The sequence below is a fragment of the Ammospiza nelsoni genome, chromosome 6 (assembly GCF_027579445.1).
Source record: "Ammospiza nelsoni isolate bAmmNel1 chromosome 6, bAmmNel1.pri, whole genome shotgun sequence".
NCBI classification, from domain to species: domain Eukaryota; kingdom Metazoa; phylum Chordata; class Aves; order Passeriformes; family Passerellidae; genus Ammospiza; species Ammospiza nelsoni.
This window is the reverse complement of record NC_080638.1, coordinates 58,652,490-58,673,380: the sequence shown is the minus strand read 5'-3', so window position 1 is coordinate 58,673,380 and position 20,891 is coordinate 58,652,490. Positions and strand designations below refer to the sequence as shown.

The 20,891-nt window shown below is 43.9% G+C and overlaps 1 protein-coding gene across 1 annotated transcript in view; it reads left to right on the top strand.

Annotated features, from left to right (window-relative positions):
• Positions 1–235: 235 nt before the first annotated feature.
• SYT16 (synaptotagmin 16) overlaps positions 236–20,891 on the top strand; it is a 72,634-nt gene continuing 51,978 nt past the window's right edge. Inside the window, exons 1-2 of the mRNA XM_059474806.1 lie at positions 236–450; positions 604–670. The gene's annotated coding sequence lies outside the window, so the exon portion shown is untranslated. The remainder of the gene's footprint in view (positions 451–603; positions 671–20,891) is intronic.

The window sequence follows — 20,891 nt, the reverse complement described above, 5'->3', positions numbered from 1 at the left end:
ACATAATAAAAATTCCTTTACTTAGCTACATTAAATGGTAATTTAAAAACTAAGCTTTGTAGCTCCTTTAACTAGTTAAACTAAGGAGTTTGACCACGGTATTAAAATTTAGCTGAAATCTGTCCTCTTTCCTTGGATTTAAATACCTTGAAAACTGATTGGCTAAACAAGAGAGTTTAAACCTATTTTTCAGTGTTTAAAAGTATTTTTTTTCAATGCACTTAATTTTGATCTAGATAACTTCTGAAGTTTGATACTGCTGGAATGTAGGACCTGATTTTTGAGCTGAGTTCTCATTTGCCAAGCTGCAGCAGTTAACAGCTGTTCAGTGATGTTGACTGACATCTATTAAGAGCTTTAAATTGAAGATGCACTGTGAAATAAGATGAAATTAAAGCAGAATAAACATCAGCAAGCACTTGCTCCTCCTGCATAGCCAAACTCATTTAAGTGAGTGTGTTTTGTGCTGGGGTGTTTTGAAGCAAAGGGCAGTGCAGGGATGCAGCTGGAGACTGTGGCACCATCCCAAGGGCAACAAAGCCACTGCTGAAATCCTGTCAGGAGTGACATGGGGGTAATTGTTTTTTCTTTTTCTCCATCCAGGCCTATTTATGAGCTCTCTGCTGGTCCTCTGAGCTTTATTCTGACTTCATTTTTATGCAGGAAGGGGGTAAGCAAACTGCACTTTTCTTGTTTGGTTGATGCCGAGTTTTTCTGATGCTCCAGAAAACCACATCTGTTCCCTTTCTTCTAACAAATGTTCAAACCTCTTATTTACCAGTGTTAACTCAATTAAATAAACCAAATTGCTGTGGGCAATGTTGGCTGTCTCTTAAGGTACCCCAACTTTATTTTAGTTCCTTTTCTCACCACCCTGGATATCATCAGCTGACTTTTTCCATTGCTTCCATATTGTTTGATATTTGGAGCTCAGACACATTCACCTCTGCTGTGTTCGTTGTTTATGATCCTTGGTGCTTGTATTGCTGAAGCTGCCTGCTTTGCTTGGCTTTCTCTCAAAGACCTTTCTGTCATTTCAATGACCTAAAGCATGTTGCTAGCACTGAAAATACAACCTTTGTTTGTCTTCCAGTCAAATCCTGAATTGAACTACCTGTGCAACTGGTGGTGAATCCCCCCTGCATGTTTTTCTGCAGTATTAGTCTTGTGGCTGTCTTTTCACTGTTTTATTTTCTTTTCAATGCTGTTGGATAATAATATTGCACCAGCTCAATATAAGAGGAGTTGCACCAGCTCTGGAAGAGTAGTTGGTCTCTCTCTAAAGTGAGGACTTATTGTATTTGGGTTCCCCCCAGATGAAGGAAGGAATGATGAATCTGACTCTGTGTTCTCAGAAGGCTAATTTATTATTTTATGATACTATATTATATTAAAGAATACTAAACCATACTATACTAAAGAATTCAGAAAGGATACTTACAGAATGCTAAAAAGATAATAATGAAAACCTGTGACTCTTCCCAGAGTCCTGACACAGCTTGGCCCTGATTGGCCAGAGAGTCAAAACAACTCACAGAAATCCAATTAAACAATCACCTGTGGGTAAACAATCTCCAAACACATTCCACATGTGAGTACAACACAGGAGAAGCAAATGAGATAAGAATTGTTTTCCTTTTTCTCTGAGGCTTCTCAGCTTCCCAGGAGAAAAATCCTGGGCGAAGGGATTTTTTCAGAAAATATGACTGCCACGAGGACTCCCTGTGTTTTCTGGGGTGTGAACATTCCCCAATGCATCTGAGTCTTTCTTCAGCATTCCTGAAAGTTTTTGAGAACTGTTCTTTAAAATCCATTGTTTAGGTATTTATTTCCCTGCTCTCTTCCTGTCTTGTTCAGAGCAGGCTGGAGCTGGGCTGGGTTGGCATCCTCCTTTCCCCAGCACCCCAGGTGCCAGTTTTATACTTCTTTTTTCTGCCTCTGTTGAGACTGGGATTGAAGGCACTTGAGACAATAGTTCATGTTCAGGCTTAGATGTTTATTTTTTCTTATCCATGTTACAGTCTCACAGCAGTGAGTTCTGCAGTCTTTCACCAACAAGGCACAAAATGCCTCACTATCTCTTGTTATAAGGTCCTTTAAGGCTAAACTGTCCAATTAAGAAATGACACCTAAATTATTTTCACTTTTAACCCAGTAACTAATCCCTTGTGTCCCACAATTTGGACTTTTCTGTCCAATCACACAATATGACCCAAACCCATGAAGAAAAAGGTGAAGAAGAAGGAGCCACCATCCTAAAACCTCCATCTTGCTCCATATATATTACTATATTTGAAGCCCCCAAATTCTAAGTTTTCCACCCTGTGATATTACACACTTCTGGTCAAACTACACACCCACAATCCCAGTGCTATCACTCAATTTTTGAAGCCTTCTCCATGGCCTCAGGTCAAATGCAGTACTCTCCTGGGAATCAGAGTCTGTCAGCACAGAAAGTCTCAAATTCTCAGCATCCAGAGCTCCAGCACCCAGGGTGTGCCCCAGGCAGATCCCTGGCTGCCCTTCAGGAGTGCAGAGCATGGACAGGTGACAGTGCTTGTGCCATATCAGAGGTTTGCAATGACAGTCCTGGTTCTTTGAGCTCCTTCTTGGCTGCCTGTGCTTGCTCTTGCATCCCCAAATGGTTTCACTGTGTATTGGAGCAGCTGCTCCTTTTCCTCCAGCCTGACACTGCTGCTTATCAGTGTGGCTGGGATTAGGCTGCAGTGTTTGTACAAGGCAAGGGCTCTAATTAGCTAAAGTCACTCTGGAGGCATTTTCCTCTTATTTGGTGATGTTCCCAGTTGGTGCACATGTTGCTGTTTGCTGGTTCCTCTTTTTGTTTTTCAATTCCTGGGGTATTTGGGTCTGTCTCCCTCATGTCTGTCAAGAGAGCTGTCAGGAGGGCATTTCCCTCTTGTATCACTCTCCATGGTGGAGTGGTGGCTTTTGCTGTATTCCAGCTCTGTTTGTCCCATCTCTCAAGCTACATTGCTTTAACCCACGTGCTGACTCAGTATTTGTGTTCCTGTTGGGCTCCTGATCTAAATACAGCCATTGCCTGTGACTTTGTTTGCATTTTTGGAGATTTAGGTCTGTTCTTGTCCATATTCTTGCTTGCAAGCTGGTCTTGTGTAATTTACAGTGTTTCTGTTTAGCTTGATGTTGACACAGCAGTTTGTGACTGGCTGTAAGGTGAAGAGCAGTGATAATTTCTTTCTTGAATTTTTTTTATCATTACTATCTTGATTTTTTTATCATTTTTTATCATATTTTTTTATCATTTATCAAAACCTACCTTTTTCCTGGGGAATTCCAGCCTTCTTTCATCTCCTTTGCAACTGCAATAGTTTTGATTGCATTTCTGTCAATCTCTTTTAATGCTGAATTTTTCTTTTTATATATATAAAAAAATAAATCACTCAGTTTAAATCTGAAAGTCAAAATCCTTGCCACTCATTTTCAAGTCTCTAAGTAGACTTGAACCACCCTTGTGTACACTGACATTTTTTTGGAAATCCACCTCATGTGGAGTTTGAATTGGCCTGTCTGCTTGCTTTGTTTTTAGGGGCTGATTTGCCAGGAATTTGTAATTCCTGGGTATCCTCACTAAACTGAGTGCTGCTCCAGGCTTTCCTTCTTCCCACCAGCAGAATAAATGCAGGTTGTGAGAGAGACCCTGAGGTTCTCCTGAAACTTCTGTAAATTCCTGTGAACAGGACCTCTTAGATGCATTTCAGAGGTTGTTAAATTAGTGGGAAACTGTTTGATTGGAATAAGTGAGCTATGAGGTCCAAGCCTGGGGTGAAAGTCAGAATTGGATCTAAAAATCCATTTGTGATGTGTACAGAAACACAGGACAGTGAGTGCCTGGCCATCAGGCAGGACCTACTAGAATAGCCACAGGGGAATTATTTGACCAAATCACTGCTTGATAATCTACAATTACTTTTTTTGCACACTTCAAGCCAGGTCAGATTTCTCTACTACAGGCTTAGTGGCCATGTGGATTTTGTTGGTATTTTGGACTCTAGGTGAAGCTAACCCTTTTGTTTGTGGCTAATGGCTCATTTCAGTTAATTTTCGAGTGTGGTTTCAGGCACTTGGTCTGTGCTGCTTCATGGAAATTTTAGTGAGGAAATGCTGTGGTGCCCATACAAATGTTTAATTGAAACACTGCTTCTGCTAAGGCAGTTTCCTCCTCCTCTGGACTTTAGGGCTTTGTCACCTGTACCTGCCAGCAGGTGAATATGACTTGGCCAGAAATGTGCTGTGCAAATATTTCTGCCTCCACACCCATCCAGCACAGGCACATTCCTTCCAGCTGGCCCAGAGGAGTGGAGTATTGGGAGACCCTGTCTGACCTCAGCAAGATGTGCCAGAGATGTTTCACTCAGACATTCATGCCTTGGCAGGAGGAGTTCACTCCCCTGAGCTCTGTTTCATAAGCTTTTCTAGTTTTGGGGCTCCTGACTCAGAGACCTGACTCTGTTGCATGCAGTTTGCTCTTTACTCCTATATTTATTTTGAATAAGACTTGGGACTGAGAAGGGAGAATAACTGGACCTAAAGTTCAAGCAGTAGATGTATTTGGTTTTTTTGCAAGTCTAGAGAATGTTGAGGAAGGCTTAATGTACTGAACAAAGTAGAAGTGTGAGTTGCTGCTGCTTGTGTGCAGTTTTATTGCCATCCTGCCTTCCCTGCTCATTCATGCTTTGTTCAGCCAAGTTTACCTCCAGAAAATGCTCCAGCAATAATTGTTTTGCAAAGAGCTACAATGAGAATGGTGCCTGCTAAATATCAGGTCGGTAGCAGGTATCCCATGGCTGCTGCTCTACGAGGGAATTAAATCAGCCACACCAGCATTAAAACTCTTGGCATAACTGGGCTGTGTCAGGGTTGATCTCTCATCCAGACTCAGGACAGGAGATGCCTGAGAGGGATCTCAGTGCTTGGCCAAGCCAGAAACACATCCTGCTGCTGGGGGAACAGCCATTCCAGTGGCTCCCAGGTGAGAGGATGCTTGATCTTTGGAATAATGGTGTAAAGGTTTATGTGAAATACATTTCCTGGGTTTTAAAAATACCAGCTTGACATTTAGTGGGACATAAAGGGAGTATATCTACAGTTTAGCTGGTGGTTGACAAAGAATAATAAAAACTGACTACATCTGAAAATGTGTTTGAATTCCTGCCAATTGTGCTCTAGCTCTTTTAGCACAACAGTTCAGGATAAAAACAACCACAGAAAGGGCAGTGTTGAGGTGACAAGGATGAGAGTTTATTCTCTTAACATTGTTGTGCTATTATTTCTGGATTACATTTTTTTCCACATTGCAACTTCGTAAAGGAAGGTTTCAAGAATAAAGGAGAGTAAGAACTTGATGTGGGAGATGAAGAAGGGCAGCTGAGCACATGAGTGGGAGACTTGTATGGTCTCTCATTTCCTTCCATAAATGTGACCTGATGAATTCATGACTCCTGATTAATTCTGGAGAAATTTGAATGGAAGAGGGTAAGCATCTTATTTCCACAGAAAACATGTTAGGGGCTCCAGAGAAAGTTGAAAAGGGAAGAATTCAAAAGTAAGGGAATAACAAAACAATCATTGGGAAGAAGTCTAGAGTAAGCAACTACTCTGGTGCAGTAAACCTGGGCAAGCCTTATTGGACTTGAGGCCTTATTTTCTCTTTGGCAACTCATTTCATAGCCTCCCTTCTGGAGTTTCTATTTGAACATTTATTTTCAGTCATGCAGCATTGGAAATACAGGGAATGAGGCACCCACAGACATGTGTGCCCAGCTGTGCAGGCAGCCTGGCTCTGCTCATCTTCATTCTAAATCAGCAGGGCAATTTCCCCTTGGCTTAGCAGATCACACAAATCTCCTGGGCAATGGGTGGATGAAAGTGGCTCACATAAACCTCCTAGACAACTGATGGATGGATGAAGTGGCTCACTCAAGGCTCCTGGGCAATGGATGGATGGAGTGGCTCACTCATCTGGCTCCAGTGATGAGTCTGACATAACAAGATTTGGTGTTTCCCACGTATTTTTTCAGCCACAACTTGTGATATTCACATGTCCTCTGAACAGAGAGAAGCTGTGAGATAAGCAGAGAAAAGAATGATCTGAACAATTATGTCATTTGCTGCTCCTGTGTTTGTGCCCATGTGGAATGTGTTCTGGAGATTGTTTACCCAAGGTAATTTCTTGGTTGGATTCTGGTGATGGTGTTTTGGATTTATTGACCAATTGGATCCATGTGTGGGTGTTGGGATTCTTGGGCAGATAGTCACAAGTTTTTTAGTTAGTTAGTGATAGCTCTGGTTAGTGCAATACAGTTATAGTATAATAAAGTAATTAATTAGCCTTCTGGTATCATGGAGCCAGATGCCAATTATTCTTCCCAGATTCGGGCATTATAGCACCAATAACAGACATTATTAGCACCAATAACAACTCCATGGCCATCACCTCCTGCTCTGGCTCATCAGCCAGGCCTGAGTGTCACCATGGGGACAGGGGACAGCCTGAGAGTCTGGGCACAGCCCTGCTGGAGGCACATGTGGCTCCTCACCAGAGCTCTGCCCAGGGAACCTGACCCTCTCCAGCTGGGATCCATTGGGATTCTGCATGGCCAGACTCATGCAAGTCCAAGGGATTGAGGTCTGCCCAACAAGGACTTTTCTTCCTCCTCTTGAGCTCTTTCTAAAAAGCTTTATTTTGAAGATGCCAGTCTGGACTGCTTTTGGGGGATGGGCCAGGCAACAGCTTTTAGCAACAAGATCATCAGAACACCTTTTCTTTTTCCTTTTTTTTTGGGGGAAAAAAGAGCTGCATTAGGAACACCTGCAGAAAATTGCTTCAGGGAGCATTTTGCCTTAGAAAGGCAAGACACTGCTGAGAGCAGATTAGAGCCAGCTTATAAATTGCTGCAGGCAGTGAGGCCAGGAGCCTTTTGGTTGTGAGCAGCCACCTCTGTGTGCTCCCTTCCTTCCCCTCATTTTCTGTCCACCTTCCCCACCCTTTCTCATGTTTTGAGCATTGTGAGCAGCTGGATTCAGGTGTGTGGTTTTATTTTATCACTTTTCCATGCTGTTTTTGAGGAGCATCAGGTATTCTAGAAGCTGGAAACAATTTTTTTACAGCAATAAATGAATTGTTGGGAAGAGCTTCAGTTTCACTACAGAGAGACCTTTTGCAGGCAGAGACTGAAGAGAGATTTGCCCTGAATGTTGGAGGAAAATGACCCTTCTCATGCTGGGATTCAAAATTACATTCAAAGTAGCAGTTGTGTGGAGAGGGAAGACAGATAATGTGCTGTCATGGTATATGAGGCTTACACAGAGCCTTCCTCAAAATTAAGGTTAACAAGGGCTGCACTGGGATCAATGCTGTGTCTACACCTTTTGCTCCAAACCCAGCTTATACCTCTGTGTAAAAACCCATTGGGAAGCACAGAGCTGCTGGCCCAGCTTTGCCCTTCCAGCCTGGGATGCCCCAGAGATGGAGCAGGGTCTGGCCCCAGGGTGAGTGAGCAGAACTCAGGGGAGCAATGACTGGCTGAGCATGGCAAGGGCCAGGGGCAGGCTGCTCCCTTTGCTTTGGATGAATGATCCTTACTTGACCCTTTTACTGCAAATCTGTGAGAATCCAGGATGGGAAAGGTACATTTCCAAAGTGGATCCAAAATACTTATTACCAGACTGTGAATTTAAGCCCAAGTAATAAATGGTATCTCTGTGCAGGAGAGAAAATCACTTCCAATTTCCTGATAAATGAATTACAATTTTTTTTTTTTAGGTAAATTTGTTAGCAAGATAACTGTTTGAATAAAGACCTAGCACTCATAAGGTGAGGCAGTAGTATTTAAATATCCCCTTTAGGAAGTGGCATAGGCTGCTTTATCTCATTTCCCTGGCTCACATTCCTTTGGTGGCTGTCACATGTTTACCAACCAGCAGAGTTCCTTCTTCCTTGGGGTGTTAAATCAACAAGCACATGCAGAGAAAAGGGCAAGAACACCAGCACCACTCTTGTTTCTCAAACTCAGGACTGTGCCTCTCTTCAGCTTTGCCAAGCTTGTGTGAGTACTACAGATTCTAAGGATTTAGCAGACTGTCCCATGAAGACTTTTCTCATAAACAACATATTTTAAAGCTTTCTTGGGAAATTCCATTTCTGGTTTGACTCATCTTGCTGCTTTATGTAAGTGTGATTAGGTAAGTCTCGTGTTTGGAGTGCTTTGGGGCTGTTTCTTGGTGAGAAGACAGCTTCCCTAGTTTGTTACTTTTGAGATAATTGCAGTTTGAAACGAAAATCCTATGCTACCCTCACTTCTAACTTTGGATTTGCATGCTGCTTTGGCTTTCTTAAAATACAAAGACCTTGGAAATGGCAAGGAATTAAATAGGAGTAAGCCTTTTCTTCTGTTTTCTACTTTGACATTGTTCTGTTTCCTGCTGTTATTCCAGATTTTATTTTAAGGCAGTAGTAGACTGTAATTCTAGATCCATAATGAGTAACAAAAGTGCAAAGTATTTGCATTCCTGTTAAGCAGAGGGCACACCTGATTGCTGTGCAAGGGAAGCCATGGGTGCTTGCAGGTGTTTGTGACTGAGGTTCAGAGAAAAAAAGGAACTTAATGGTGTCTGGGGGACAAAACAGCTGAAGGGATTCCAATAAAATAGTAAATAGATTCCATAGCTTGGCTCAGTGAGGCTGAAAATATCCCAGGTACAGGCTGCACTTTATTCCTGTGGTCCTTCATGTCAAGTGTTCTGCAGAGTGTGTGTGTGGATGTTTGCTCACGTGGGCTGGAGCCTCGGTGCTGCAGAAGCCCTTGGAGTGCACAGAATCTATTTTAGTCCATCTCCATTGCATCTGCTCTGGCTAAGAGCTGCTCTATCTGCCTCCCCTCTTCCTTCCTCCTGGCTCTGAAGTGGCACAGCTCTCCATTTATCCCTGAGAACAGCTGGACATCACAGCTTTTGCTAGAAAGGAACTCTGGGTAGATGCTTTGAAACCTGTTAATGCAAATGAAACCTCTGAAACAACTTTGTGGCTGCTTGCATCTGGAGAAGGCCCTTCCATCTGGAGAAAGCCCCTTCCCAGGTTTTGAAGTGCTGGGGTCCTGCCCTGCATGTTGTTTTTACACGGGAATTATGGAGGGTGACTTACAACAGCTGTTTTCTCTGAGATTGTTCCTGCTCCCCACTAAATCAGTGGCCACTCTCCTTTTGGTTTTCCATGTCCTGTAGAGACAGATATTTCAGGCATAAGTACCAGAGTTCATCTTTCATTCAGTTTGGCTGAGCTTTCCAGTTTTTGGCTGAACTCAGGTTCAGTAAAACTGAGGAGTGCCTGGACTAGAAAAGAATGAACTGGGAAGGCACACACAGGGAATGAGCTGTTCTCCAGGCCATTTAAAATGAGCTCTGCTTCCCTCTTCCTTGTGCCTGCAGGATTTCATTGCCTCCCCTTTGTCACAGAGCCCTGGGTTAGCTGAGCAATGATTTAAGTTCCTTCCTTTCTCCATGCAGCCCTAGTAACTGGCTTATACCCATGTGGAGAGAGAAACATGAGAAATGTTCCCAGGGCCATGGTAAAAGGTGGCAGTAATTGCTCAACTCAATGCATGACTCTAGAAACTGCTGACAATTTTTCTCCCCCCACAGGCATTTGTTTAATGGCTTTTGTTATTGTTAGAACATATTTTCTCAGGGTGTGGGTCGCTTGGTCCATATCAGGCCTAGAAATCTTCCACAACACTCTCTCTCTTTGAAATCACACCCTGCTTTATGAGCAGCAGCCTTCTGCTTCAGGCCTCTCTGTTAAATGCCAACAATTCCTCCATCCTGCTCCTCAAAAGCCAGAGCCTGAGGCTGGTGGCTAGTATTTTGTTCTCAGGAAGGTCCCAGAAAGCTGTGGTGGAGCAGCTTCTGCTGTGAAGACATCCTCTACATCCTCTGTACCAGCTCAAAAACCACCTGAGGATCCCTCATCCCAATTGTAACTACACCAGAAGTTAACTTGGCAGCAAATAACCTGTGTGGAATGAAGTTCCATGCAGGATTGTAGCCACATTTCTCTTCACAGAGAAAAGCAAGGCATAATTCTTCTCAAGAATATTTCTGGGATTCACATTCTCTGAACCACAGAGAAAGAAAACACAATTCTTATCATTTGCTGTGCCTGTGTTTGTGCAGAAGTAGAATGCAATATGGAGATGGTTTACCCAAAGTGATGGGTTTTGGTTTTGTTTCCTTGGCCTATCAGGTGTGTGTATTGGGACTGTTGGCTGACAATCATGAGATTCAGAGCAGTGTGTGCAGAATTGAGTACTTGGCAAGTTCAGTTTTAGAAGTATAGAATAATATAGTATAATAAAATAATTAATTAGCCTTCTGGTATCAATGGAGTCCTCCTCATCATTCCTCCTTCATCAGGGTTTCTCGGCACAGCTATGCAGGATCTGTGGCTTTTGGGTTTGGAGAGTTGTGGATTCGTGTCCTCCGAGGTGCTGTAAAGAATGATCCAGGGAGGAAAGGAGAACCTGAATGCCAAAGCTACATCTGCTGCCCAAACACTGATTTATTTTGGAAATAACATGGAAAGGTCACATTCAGGCCACCTTAGGTGATGTAGCTCTGGTGGTTGTTAGATGGAAACTGGTTTAGTTGTTCATGGGTGTGAATCTTATCAGCACCACACAGAATTTCTTGTCTCTGCAGGACTGTGGAACACTTCTTTCTCCCCACTGCTGCTCATGTCTCTTTTTATGTCCCCTTGGTTTGCTAAATGCCAGACTGATCATCTGGATTTGTTGCTGGGCTTAAATGCAGGGGCCAGAAACCTTTAAGGGGAACTTTATAAAGGTTGACCTGGCTATTCCTTGGAAAAAATAAAAATCAATGGCTGGTCATGCTTTGAAGACAAAATTAGCTACCAAAGCTGCTCCTTTAGCCCTGCCAATTAGAAGTTTTAGAAAAAAGCAGGTGTTCTGTGCTGCAGTTTGACTGCAGCAGCCCCTGATCAAGGAAGATTGAGAGGCACATGCTTGTCTCTCCTTTTCATTTTGGTCAGCAGTCTGCCACTGCTGCTGCCTGGATGTATTTAATGGGAGCTGGAAAAGGGATGGAGCAGCTTCAGAAGGCTCAAAGCAAGCAGCACCAAGGGGGTGTGTGATGCCAATATTGGAGAATTCACTTTAATTCCCAAGGTCAGGGGTTGAGGCATGGATACTGTGAGGGTCTGGCACCGTACCTGGATGTGCTGAGTGCAGGTGTGAGGTTGTGGTCTCTTATCACCTTTCTGCTCCTTTGGTACCTGCCAGGAGATGTCTGTGGCCTACAAAGACCCAACAAATAACAGGTCAAGGAGGAGCCAGGGCTGTGTTCAGAGGGTGCCCTGCTTTCCATTGGCACCTAGCCCACTCTCCGCAGATGGGAAATCATCTAAATATTAAGAGATTTGGTTTGATTAGCTAAATTATCCTGTTGGCAGCACATTTCCAGTCCCTGGAGCAGTGGAGATCAGACAGGTTGCCAAGGCAACACACAGCCTTCAGTGAGAGGTTTACTGTGGTGCTGTCCTTGGTCAATTGATGGAGTAGGGTTTATTTAGGTCTTTGGAAAAAACCCAAAGCTGCTGTCCAGCCTTTTGCTGTGATGAGTCATTGTGCCTTGGGTCAAATTGGTGAAACTAAGAGCAAGGTTTTGTGGATGAGAGAAATAAGAACATGAGAGCATAAAGGTCCCAATTAGGTTCCTCTTTGAAGAGGTGAGAGCACTTCAATTCCAAGTGGAGACAACTTGTTCTTTTTTATCCCCTCAAGTAAGTGAAACAGCAACTAAGATCCCCCTTTCTCCCCCCTCTCCTCCCATTTCCTCTCTTTCCCAAATGTAAAATACTTATTTTAATTCTCTAGAGGACTCTGTGCTCACTGTTTAATTCTTGACTCATATCAGAGGTCCTTCCAGTTTGACCTTTTGTCACTGCTTTGCTTGTTGCTCTCTGCTCCCTTCTCTGCTACAGAAGCCCTGGCAAATTCAGCTTGTGAAAGTTTCCATTTCATTACATTATTCCTCCTTTTGTAGCAGCTGGGAGATGAAAATCTCATCAAGCCACTCTGTCTCCTGTTGCCTGTTAGTTGATCTGGATCCCAAATCAGGGAGTGCATGGGGACAGGAGCATTTCTCACTGTGGCTGTTCCCTGGATTTACTCACACAGCAGAACTGTGCCAGTGGTGAGCACAGCCACCTCTGAAATTTTGAAAAGGACCTGATTCAATGTTCTCACAAGCCAAGGAGGGAAATGCCATTGTGCTGAGTGTCAGGCCTTAATTTGCTAAGTTATTAAAGGTTTCTGTTTTGAAATAATTCTGGCAGTGATAGAAAAGGCTACAAGGCTACAGGATCACAGGAAGCTAAAGCTGGTAGTGTAGAAGACACCATCAAAATGCTCCTTTATGTTTCTCTCACTGTGGAGATAAATGTGAGTTATTCTCACCAGTGGATACCCTCTTAGCTCAGGGAGAAATTAGTTACAAGCAAGATTTGCAAAGAGTCACTGCATGGTTTGACATGGGGAGCCAGGCTGGCATTTTCTGAACATGCAGGTGCTGTTCTCTCTTGAGTGCTGGCCTCAGCTGGTGTCATGTAGCACAGGGAGAAGAGAAGGAATTGTGAAATAACTCCAGACACTCCTTGCTGTGAGAAAAATTCTGACCTTCTCTATAATAAAACCGAGGCATGAACTTTATAGACAGTGACTTGTATGTGAAGGGAAAAAAAAATTAAAGGGTGGAGGAGCCTTTAAAAGTCTGCATTGGCATTCTTATTTATCCTTTTTGAGAGGATGGCAGCTGATAGATGTGTCACTGTGATGCTGCACAGTTATCTTCTTTCCCTGTCTCAAAATACTGCATTAGTGATACCATGGCAACAAAGAAGTTGTCTTAAAGAAAAGAAAAAAAAAAAGGCGTGACTTCAGTGTTCAAGAAAGGTGGCAGACTGACAGCCCCAGTCTTCCCTTCCTACCAGCAAGGCAGTCTTGGTGTCAGCTGTGACAAAAGGTATCAGATTGTGATCTCTGTGTTGCACTGTGACTGAAAACAAACCTGGGACACCATCAAAGACAAACCTACTACAGGGAGAACAGGCTGAGAACCTTCTGAGAAAAGGTGCTCTTGTTGGACAATTAAATTCTGTTTAAATGATAGTTTTTTCAAGATAATGCACTTCTAGAAAAATTTTTCTTAGACCCAGGTTGTGTCTTCTTTCAGGATGGAGTTCTCCTCTGAGCAGCCTGTGACAAAAAACAGCCTTTCACCTGCTACTGTGTAGTTTTTCCAGAGGATGGAAAGTCAAAGGATATGTGGAAGGGGCAAGTTGAGACCTCTGTCCTGTTTGATTTATTTGCATTTGAATACAGCTCTCATCTCTAACATGACAGCCCTGAGCAGCAGGAGATTGGCTTTTAGGGACTAGATTCTTTCATTTGCTCTAATTTAAGTAGTATTTATCATTATCACCACAGCCATTTTCTTGCTTTTCTATGCCTTAGGTGGAGGTTTGACCTCCAAGGTAGCTCACTGCTTTCGGTCATAGCTGCTTTTACAATGGAAAATAGTTCCACAGTGCAAAACTGAGAATTTTGTCACAGCTCAGAGATTAGAGTGAATGTTGAGATGGAGAAGAAACTACAGAGCAAACTTTTGAGTGTGAGGCCATAGATTGTGGGCTGGGAAAGTAATTTTCTACCTGGTTCTAATTTTTCTTCCTTGGTCTGGAGAAGAACTGAGATGAGCAGTTGTGAGGCTGCAGGTTTCACTTTGATTGCCTCAGCTGTGGGCCCAGCCCTGGGGACAACCCTGGCAGGGACCTTGGGCCAGGAGGACCAAGCCTTGGATGGGTGTGAGGTTCCTTGTGGCAGTCATATTTTCTGGAAAAATCCCTTTGCCCAGGATCCTTCTCCTGGGAAGCTAAGAAGCCTCCAAGAAAAAGGGAAACAATAATTGTCTGATTTGCTTCTCCTGTGTTTTGCTGCTTTGGAATATGTTTGGACATTGTTTACCAACTGGTGATTGGTTCGTTGGTTTCATGTGAATTGTTTGGCCAATCAAGGCCAAGCTGTGTTGAGGCTCTGGAAGGAGTCACAAGTTTCCATTATTATTGTTTTGGCCTTCTGTAAGTATCCTTTCTGAATTCTTTAGTATAATATAGTTTAGTGTTCTTTAATATGATATACTATCATAAAATAATAAATTAGCCTTCAAGAATGTGGAGTCACATTCATCATTCCTTCCTCTGTCTGGGGAACTCCACAAACACAAAAGTTCCTCAAGCTGTCCCCATCGAATCTGTCCAGCCCTGACATGGAGGGGCCCAGCTTTCAGCTCATGAATGACAATTCAATTTCTGTGCTGCTCAAATTCTCAGTCTCCCTGGCCCTGTTAACTTCAAAGAATTTTGAATTCTGTGCTGAATTGGAGCCATTTTTATGGTTATTACTAAAACTGATGATGGAACCTCTGGATCACCCTGGATGTCCACCAGACATGTGAATTGTCCCTGTCCATCAGAATACATTTCTGTTCCATCTGTGTTTGTGGTGTGTTTGCTCACAGATGGAGGAATGAGGCCTCTACTGGATGCAGAATTTCAGGTGCCATTGTTTGCAGAGGCTGTGGACTTGAGATAGTGCTCCACACTCATTTGAAACACACCCAGCAAAACGAATACTTCATCTTTTCTAGCTGAAAAGTGCCTTTTGTTGAAGGCATAATGTTTCACAGAACCCTGTGTGCTCAATTACAAATGTCATCAAGAGCACTGCTCAAGGCCAGGATGGGTTTTTTGCTGCTGGGAAAAAAGTCCTGCCACAGGGTCATATGCAGCAAAACACAGAGCAGCCTCTGTCAGGTGGAAAATGTGGCCTCCGGGAAAGCCTTTTTGAAACTGGGCCTGTGGCTCTCACAGGTTGGCTGCTGGGTGCTTTGAGGCTTGCCCTCTCAGTGTCTGTGTTTTGGTCATTTATCTATAGCATGTTCTAAGTGAAATCCAGACTGCATTCTGAGGATTCAACTCTGAGTCTGACTCTTATGAGCAGGCTGAGAAAAATCAAATCTGCTGCTACTTCTGGCCCCAGTGCAGGCTGCACAGCTGAGCCTGAAGGGCAGAGGCTGCCCTCCTCTAGTCTGCACCTTGGACATGGTACTGGGAAAAGGAAAATGTGGATTTAAGGCAGAATTCATCTCAGGCCTTCCATTTCCAAGGGGAGAGCACTTGCTAAATACCTCAGTGTCTCCTGCTGTGCCTGATGTGCCTTCAATTCAGTGTGCCCTGAAGGTTTTGAGCCCCTCTACTGGATTGCACCACTTAGACAATCAGAGGATGCAGCTCCCCAGTTTTGGGGAAAAAATTGCCAATTCTGAGGCTTTTGTGTGACTGAGGAGAGATGCCTGGAGTCCTGTGACTGTCACCATGATGTCATCTCCAGATGAAGCCTCAGCTTTGGGGTGAAACATGACGTAATTCTAAGCACTGAAATGCCTATATAGATGGATGTAACTTGATTGTTCTTTTGGGTCTAACTTCCACCCTTTGGGGTTGTGCCTGTGCCATGGCTCTTGTTCTGTGGGGCAGTTGTGTTGGTGGTTCCCTGCTTCAGACACCTGCTGGGGGGATAAATGCATTGAAAGCTGCAAGGTGTTTGGGTGGCTTTGAGGTTGATAGAAGAGAGGGAAATGAAGTTGATTTACTGTCATTGAGTCCTCTAAAATTGCATGCCTATGTCAGAGGCCATAAGGGCAGCTTAAATCTTTGAAGATGACCTGCAAATACATCAACAGCAGCTACAAGTGGGCCCATTCCTCCACCCTTTGAGCAGAAAAAATTGGCAGTCAAAGTAAAGAGAGGCATAGTCAGGTCATAAGTGTCTTTCTGTTCTTCATATTCCTTATATAAAAGGACTGGTGAACCTCCTCATTTTTGCTATCTGTAAATCAGCATATAAAAATAAAGTGTGTGAAACCCAGCCTCTATGCAGGGCAAGTCCTCCTGCCTTGGAAGGGAATTTCACTCCTGCTACAGCAGGGAGTGTGGTCTGATTGCATTTCTGATAATGTATTTGTGGATCACCTTGACGAGAAAAGGGGGAGTTATACAACTGTTCCCTCACAGTGCTGTGGGAAAGGGTTGGGCTTTGTCTCCTTTGAAATAGATATCAGGAGAGAGCTGCAATCCTGTGAAAGCACACATTTATTTCTGAAGTGTTTGTGTATTGTGTGTGTGGTGCACATGAATAGAATTGCCACCTGTCCAAGGCTGATAAGGACAAGCAGTGGTCATGTTCTTGCAGTTTGCTGTGTGAAGAATTGGCACCTACAGCTTCCCTCAGCCTGAGTTTATGAAATGCTGCATGCAAGGAGTTGCTTCACCATTTGTGGCACTTTCTGGATTTGCATAAATGGGGATTTGTTGGAGATTTTTCTATAATGGATACAGCATTAGCCACGGCTTCTGAAAACCCCTTACCTTTTTCTTCTGCCCTGCTGTCTCAGAAAGATCCCATTAGTTATCCTGCTCCTTTAGGAACCTACATATGGCACTGCTTTCCTTGATAACCTCAGATTGTGGGTGGGCAAAGTGACAAGATTCTGATCCCCATGTGCTTTGGGCACAGAGTAGAGGAAGTGACTGAGAAAGCTGCTTGGTGTTTCCATTGCACCCAGCAGGGAACTTGTCCTTGCAGTGGGGCTGCTGCCATCATCCCATCCCACATAACTTCCTCTCAGTGTTTGCTGAGCCTTGCCAAGCACAAGGATGGACTCCTGGGCTTTGCTGTGACACTGCTGATAGGGATGAGGATATGTAGATATGCAAGTAGGTGGAAACTCTCTAATACATCATAATAGTAATAATAATAATGTACACTTGTACTGCCTTGCAGCTTTCACTGGAACTTCTGCCCACGCACCAGCCTACTTGGTTCACAATGCAGTGTGCATGCTAGACAATTAGTGGCTGATAATGAAAAATGTCATGGGAACCAGCAGGAAAATCATAGCTTACTCCAAATATATAATGAAATGTAATTAGCACAGACAGCAAAACAGACAATTTATGGTTTCTTTTATTTTTCGTAATTAAAAAGTACCAGTAAACATTCCTTTTTCAGGAAGTTTGATATCAAATGAAATTAAAGAGCTATTGTCTGGAATGGTATTTTATGCAGAATTTAACCCTTGCACGGCAGAATGGATTAAGGTCTTGCTACTTGCAGGTTCTCCAAGTGAATCTACTGTGGAGCTTCTTGTGTTCATTCCCCTGGCCCTGGTCCCTCAGGAGAGGCCAGCTCTGGTGGCAGGATTGCTGTGAAACCAGCTACAAGCCCAAAACCCAGCTGGATTCAATAGATGTAACACTATGGCCAGCACTTTTCTCTTGTTCTTCTGGACACACTCTCCCTGAAGTCATCTTGTAGTGTGGATGTGGCTTTGAGGAGAGGCTGGAGCAGGAACAGCATTATAATGCATTGTGCTCCCTGTGTCCTCTCTCAGATTTCTTCTGCTGACCTCACCTCCATTTCTGGTCCCTTTTCTACCTCAGGGCCCTTCACTCTGCACCTCTGGTTTGTTCTAGAGCAGCAGGCAAAGAATGTGTGGCCTCAGCCTGCCAGGAGACAAACACCATTTCTTGCCTTGTGCTCTCAACCAGAGCAGCAGAATGAGAGGACTCACTGTGGCACTGCACAAAGGTGTCCATGGAAGTAATTTCTTGGCTTAAAAATGGGTAGATGGGGGAGGATCCTGGCTGAAAGTCCCAAAGCATGTGGTGGTCAGCACCTCCCAGGGTTTGGACCAAGAGCTGAATGCCTTACTGTGTCACATTTTGTCACTCCAGGCACAGTCTGTCATGCGTTGGTGCAAGGATGGCCATTTTACCTGTGAAAATTCCAGCAATGTGGCACATTCCAGCAATGTTGCAGCACAGAATTGTGTGGAAATGTGTGTGTGTGTGCATTTCTGCTACTTTTCCTCCTTAGCACCACTCAGGCCCAGACACAGGTACCACAAGCCAGAGCAGAGCTCTGCTCCAAATCAGTTTTGCAGCCATTTCCCAGGCACAGCCTTAGTTGAGAGTTTCAAACGTGCAGAGAAAGCCTCTCAGCTGAGGGCTGGGAGGTCTCATCAGGACTGCAGGCAGGTGCAGGTGTTTTTCTCTTGATGGTGGAGAAGCAAATTGCCAGCATGTGCCCCCCTCCAGAGGGATTTGAGCTTCCAGCTGGAGCCAGCTGCAGTGTGAGGCAGTGCTCAGGTGCAAACCCAGCCCTCCCTCACAGACATTGTGGCACAAACCTCTGGTATCTGGCATGAATATTGTGGCTGAGAAAAGAGGAAATTTGTGCATAAAGCCATGGGACAGGATACATGACCTGTTTTGCCTTGTGCTGTAGAAGTCCTAGTCACCTCCTTGTATGTGGACAGACTGATTTTGGGAAGGATGGGAGAGCTGCTTGGTGCCCATATTGGAGGGAGGTGAGGGATCTGAGGCCTTGCTGGTCTTTTCCATGCAGGAAGAGTCTGGGCAGTCCCTTCTTGCCTATGTTCCCAACTCTCCCTCTCTGTGGACAGTTTTTAGTACTTGGCTTTGAAAACTTCTTCCTGGAAGCTGATGCTGGACCTTTGGTGAGCTCTGATAGGTGTTGCCTTTTATATTTTTGCCCCAGGCAGTAGGGGAAGCCAGAAGAGTTGTTCCAAGTCCTGTGTCACTGAGCTACTACTTTCTTGTTCCTCTGTATCTGACCAGGAAACAAGAATTAGAAGGGCAATAACTCTGTTGTGCCAGTCTGAGTTACTTCAGAGCAAATATATGGCAGGTGATCATTTGTCTCCAAGCTTTCCTTCAGGATGCCTGTCTAGTCAAAGATCTGATTTTTCTTCTGTGGTTTTGCCAGGTACTTGAAGGTCTGTTGGGGAAAAGGAGCACTTTGAGGATTTTCTCTAGATGAGGCTTGTGTAGCATTTCAGAGCATGTGTTGAATAATTTATATTTAAAAATTCTGGTGGCTTGCTTGTGCCCTGTCTGAGAAGGGGAAACTGGTATGTCTTTGGGCTCACTGAAATTTTTATGAAATAAAATAAATGGTAACAGTGGTGTCCTTGCTGCACACACCCTCTTGTGTGCTGAGCAGTGGGGATCCCATGTGTTTTATATATAAGGTAGAGCATTATCCTTTTTCCTGCTTATTCTATGCTCAAGAACAGGGCAAGTCCATGATGGGATGCAGCCAGGCTTTAATGTATATTCTGGGGTTATGGCTACTTTGATTTGTACCCATTTCCTTTGATTTATCCTTGGCTCCAGCAGCCATTTAATGGTGACTTCAGCAGCTGAAAATAGCCAGAGTCAATGTTTCACTCAGCCACTCCCACCTCCTGCTCCCTGGGTTGAGGTGTGAGGGGAAAATGGGTCTGAGATGTGCTGTAGCTATGATATTTTCTGAAAAAGCCTTTCCTTAGGATTTTTCCTCCTGAGAAGCTGAGAGGCCTCAGGGACAAAATGTAAACAATGATTATCTGCTGCTGTGGAATGCATCAGGTGCATCTGTGATTGGTCTCATAGAGTTGTTTCTAATTAATGGCCAATCACAGTCAGCTGGCTTGGACTCCGAGACACAAGCCTTTGTTATCATTCCTTCTTTTTCTACTCTTAGTAAGCCTTCTGATGAAATCCTTTCTTCTATTCTTTTAGTATAGCTTTAATATAATATAATATATATAATAAAATTAATATATATCATAATTTAATATATATATATCATAAAATAATAAATCAGCTTCTGAAACATGGAGTCAGATCCTCGTCTCTTCCATCATCCTCAGACCCCTATGAACACAGTCACAATGTGCTGGCCAAATTATCCAGGGAAATTGTGGCACCAGATGCTGGCAGGCTCAAGGAGAGGTTGGATGGGGCTCTGAGCATCCTAGGGGAGGATGTCCCTGTCCATAGCAGGGAGATTTGAACTAGAAGATCTTTAAAGTGCCTTCCAACCCAAACCATTCTGTGAATTGTCTGTGCCCGTGCAGAACAGAGCAAGGGAAGTGTAGACTTCACCTTGTTGTCCCTTCAGCTGCTGTGATTCAGTGCATATTTCTGCTCCTTCCTCAGGCTGGGATGAGGAGGGTCAGAGCCACCTCCAGAGTTTGTGCAACACGTGTTCCTCTGGGTTCAGTCCCAGCCACTAGTTTGTTTTGCATGTGGGCTGCTGCTATGCATTGCTGATTTTTGCTTCCAGTTGAAACATGCTGGCTTGTATTCATTTAAGGTTTTAAAATCTCTTTAGTAGCAGTCATACAGTGCACTGTCAAGGCTGTAACTCGGGTCAGTGTAGCTCTTCTAGCCCAAGTCTTTTGCTGAGTCAAGTCTTATAAATTCCCTGCTGGATATTCCACAGGCAGGGCTCTGTTTACATCCTTTCATCCTGCTCATCTGTGAGCTGCAGCTTTGTAATCACAGGCATCCCTGGTGTGCCACTGATGCTGCTGATGTTTCATTTTTATGGGGTCTTTGACTTGAATTGAGCAGCTGAACTTCACCCCTTCTTGGTGAAGTAATTACCAGAATAAAAACCAATTTTTTTTGCAGATGACGCTGAAAGTTTTTGACACGTGTGCCCTTGCCATCCACATCAAGTGATGTATGTAGTGTTTGTCCGTTGTTTTGGCATTTTGATATGTGTGAGAGAGGTGAAATGGCTTTAAAAGCTTTTTGCTGGCGCCTGTGGTTTGTTGCAGACCCAGTGGTACAGGCAGAACATGATAAATTGAAACCAGACTGTTTCTTTACAGTTTGACATAGGGATGGTGATGTACAGGGCTGG